At 41.1% G+C, this 3781-nt stretch overlaps 1 non-coding gene across 1 annotated transcript; it reads left to right on the top strand.

Annotated features, from left to right (window-relative positions):
- Nucleotides 1-2782: 2782 nt before the first annotated feature.
- Nucleotides 2783-2889, top strand: LOC141603187 (small nucleolar RNA R71). The gene has a single exon (XR_012525079.1). It is a non-coding gene; the product is annotated as a small nucleolar RNA R71 (small nucleolar RNA).
- The last annotated feature ends 892 nt before the right edge of the window (nt 2890-3781 follow it).

Genomic DNA, 3781 nt, shown 5'->3' with positions numbered 1-3781 from the left:
CTGGGTTTGGAAAAACTCGCCTAAAGACGGGCGTCTTTTAGTGAAGACGCTCGGATTTGCAAACACGGGACGAGCGTCTTCTGCAGAAGACGGGCGGATTCCTTTACAGGGATTTTTCTTGTTTTCCTCAGCCAAGATGACGGGCGTCTTCCCTTCAAGACGGGCGGATTTTTGAAGACGGGCGGATTATGATGCAGGACGCCCGGATTCGCTGACAGTCAAAAATATCAAAAGTTCAGCTCATTTCAGGACGTGCGTCTTCTACCCAATACATCCGGATTGCTTGAAAACGGGCGAATTCTCCTGAATCCGCTCGGATTCTACCCTTTGTACCCGGATTCAGTTCCATCCGTGTACAATGCGTATCCCTTGTCATTCTTCCATTCTTCTTCAAATCTCGTGTTCTTCATTGTGGGGGCACTACTAAGGCATGGATAGCCTAGGCAATTGCCATCCCCACACTAAGCTAAAGCACTACACATTAATTGAAATTATTAGTCCCTCCCTCACTTCTCTCAAACATGATGATTATCTTGATCAAAGTATAAAAATCCAAAAAATAACAAAAATGCAATACAAGAATTGAAATGCAAGTTAGGGAGTTAGAAATATTTACAAATGGTGGTTTAGGGAGGACTCCACCAAACTCTCATTCTTGATGAGATGTCAAGGGGGCATGTTCAAGGTGTTGTTGATGTTGCTCAACACCTTGAAAAAGTAATCAAAAGCTTGTTCATTATCATGATAGAGGTCTTCAATAGACCTTGGCCCTTGTTGTCGGTCTTGATCGATGGCATTACCAATGTAGGGATTAAAAATCCCTTCAAATTCGTCGTCCCAAAGACCACATACTTTATTAAGCTGATCATTGAAAATATCTTGATTTGATGGAGACAACTTTCCCATTTCCTTTTCTTGGCCAATGAGGCCATCTTCTTCATTGCTTGTCTTTGATGAGCTTTGCAAGCTCTCTTTGTCACAATTCACTTGCTCTTTGAATGGAGCATCTTCAATTTTCTTCTTCCATAGGAGTTCCGACTTCTTCCTTTCATCCTTCCGACTATAATGATCGATCATAAAACACGGTTCATATAAATGGGGAGCTCTCATAGTCTTGTCAAGATTAAAAGTTATACTCTCATCTCCCACTTCTAGAGTGAGCTCACCATGTTTTACAACAATCACCGCACCCGCGGTGTGTAAGAAGGGTATTCCTAGAATGATTGGAATGTTGGAATCTTCCTCCATATCAACAATGACAAAGTCCACCGGGATGAAAAACTTCCCAATTCGCACGGGGACATCTTCCCATATCCCTAATGGTGTCTTCGTCGATCTATCGGCCATTTGGAGTGTGATATTGGTGCATTTAAGCTTTCCCATCCTCAACCTTTTACTTACCGAGTACGACATAACACTCACACTAGCCCCTAGATCACATAAGGCTTTGTTGATCGTGGTGTCGCCAATGGTACACGGTATTGAGAAGCTTCTCGGATCCTTTAGTTTTGGAGGTGAACTCCCTTGAAGTATTGCACTACTCACTTTAGTGAAGGCGATAGTCTCAAGTTTCCGGATCGACTTCTTCTTTGTGAGGATGTCTTTTATGTATTTCGCATAGGCCGACACGTGATTGATTAATTCCGTGAAAGGAATTGAGACTTCCAAATTCTTCACAATTTCCATAGACTTTCCAATTTGGTCATCAAATTTGGGCTTGGTTTGACGACTTGGAAAAGGAAGTCTAATCACAATGGGCTCCTTCTCCTTGGCCTTGTCTTCATTTTTCTTTGAAATCTCTTCTTTTGATGATTCTCCATCTTTGGAGTTTTGCACAATTTCTTCCTTATCAATAGCTTTCACTACTTCATCCTCAACTTGCTTCTTCGGTGCTTCATACCTTGTACCACTTCTCAAGTGAATGGCACTAACCGTTTCATGTCTTGGGGGATTACTTTGAGGTGGTAACTGCCCCTTTTGTCTTTGTGAGCTTGAAGATGCTAGTTGAGTCAATTGTGTTTCCAACATCTTGGTGTGAGCTAGAATGTTGTTGATGGTGGTTTCTTTTGCTTGGCTATCTTTTTGCATTTGAGTGAAAAACTCTTGTTGATTCTTTTGCATTTGGAGGACCGCTTTTTGAACATCAAAACCTTGGTCATTTTGGTGATTGTATGGATTTTGGTTTTGGTAACCTTGGTTTTGGTTGAAAAAGGGTCTTTGATTTTGGTTTCTCATGGGAGGTGGGGTGTATGTTGTTTGAGGGTTTTGAACATTTTGGCTTTTGTATGAGAGATTTGGATGAAACTTGGTGTTTTCATTGTAATAGTTGGAATAAGGGGTACCACTCTTGTATGCTTGGAAAACATTCACTTGTTCATTTGTTCCCCTACATTCACCTTGGTCATGTCCCAAAGTTCCACAATTCTCACATATCCCACTTGGGATTGATGAGGATGCCGTCATGGCATTAACATGATGCTTTGATGATTTTGAGGTTTCTTCAAGTCTAGCCATAGCTTGTTCAAACTTCAAATTGATTGTGTCAAAATGAGCACTAAGTTGAGCACCCAATTGAGTAACGGAGTCCACTTCATGCCTTCCTCCTCTAGTAGCCTTGCGAGGTCTACTATATTGTGAGTTATGGACCTCCATTTCCTCAATCTTGTTCCATGTTTTATTGTCATCAACTTCGGTGAACATTCCATTTGATCCCATGTTGAGAATGTTCCTTGAATCTTCATATAAACCGTTCCAAAATTGTTGTACCAAGAACCACTCGCTAAGTCCATGGTGAGGACATGAGCGACAAATTCCCTTAAACCGCTCCCAAGCTTCATACAAAGATTCTTCATCCCTTTGCTTAAAACCCATAATTTGAGCTCTTAGCATGTTAGTCTTTTCCGGTGGGTAGAACTTTTTGTAGAAAGCTAGAGCCAAGTTCTTCCAAGAATCAATTCCGAGAGTGGCCTTATCAAGGCCCTTCAACCATTGTTTCGCGGTGCCGATTAGAGAAAAAGGAAATAAGACCCATCGAATTTGGTCTTGAGTCACACCGGTTTGAGAAATCGCATCACAATAGTCACAAAAGGTTTCCATATGAGAATGAGGGTCTTCACTAGGCATCCCCCCAAATTGGATCCTTTTAATTAATTGGATAAAGGCGGATTTGGCAATAAAATTTCCGATCAAATGTTGTGGTGTGGGAGTACCATTGGGTAGGTTCTCCTCGGTGGGTACGGAATGTGATGAAAATTTAGGCATTGTAGGTTGATTTTGTGGGGTATCTTGTGTTGGGTTCTCCTCACTTTCTCTTGCAAAAGGGTTGATGAACTCAATAGTTGGTTGAATATCCACTACCTCACTAATACCTCTCAAATTCCTCCTAGCAAATCTCCTATTGTTTGTCAAGGTCCTTTCAATTTCACGGTCAAAAGGTAACAAATCACCTTGTGACCTTCTAGACATGCAAAATATCAAACAACTCGAAAACAATTAGAACAAACCTTGAGGAGTTTTACTTCCCCAAGACAAAGAAAGACACAGCTAATAACAATGTAAGAAAATCTAAATCAAGTTAACACCGTCCCCGGTAACGGCGCCATTTTTGATGGGTGATGTCGTCGGGTCACATCCAATCAAACACATTTATAATACTCAACATACAACTAGTTAGTGGTAAGTCGAGGTCGATCCATGGGACGGTGATTACTCAAATTATTCAATCTAATTATGGTTGTGCTTGGGGTTGTCACAATTATAATGGGTTGATGATTCTAATCTA

Source organism: Silene latifolia, chromosome 9, assembly GCF_048544455.1.
Source record: "Silene latifolia isolate original U9 population chromosome 9, ASM4854445v1, whole genome shotgun sequence".
Taxonomy (NCBI): domain Eukaryota; kingdom Viridiplantae; phylum Streptophyta; class Magnoliopsida; order Caryophyllales; family Caryophyllaceae; genus Silene; species Silene latifolia.
This window is presented reverse-complemented; position numbering and strand designations above follow the sequence as displayed.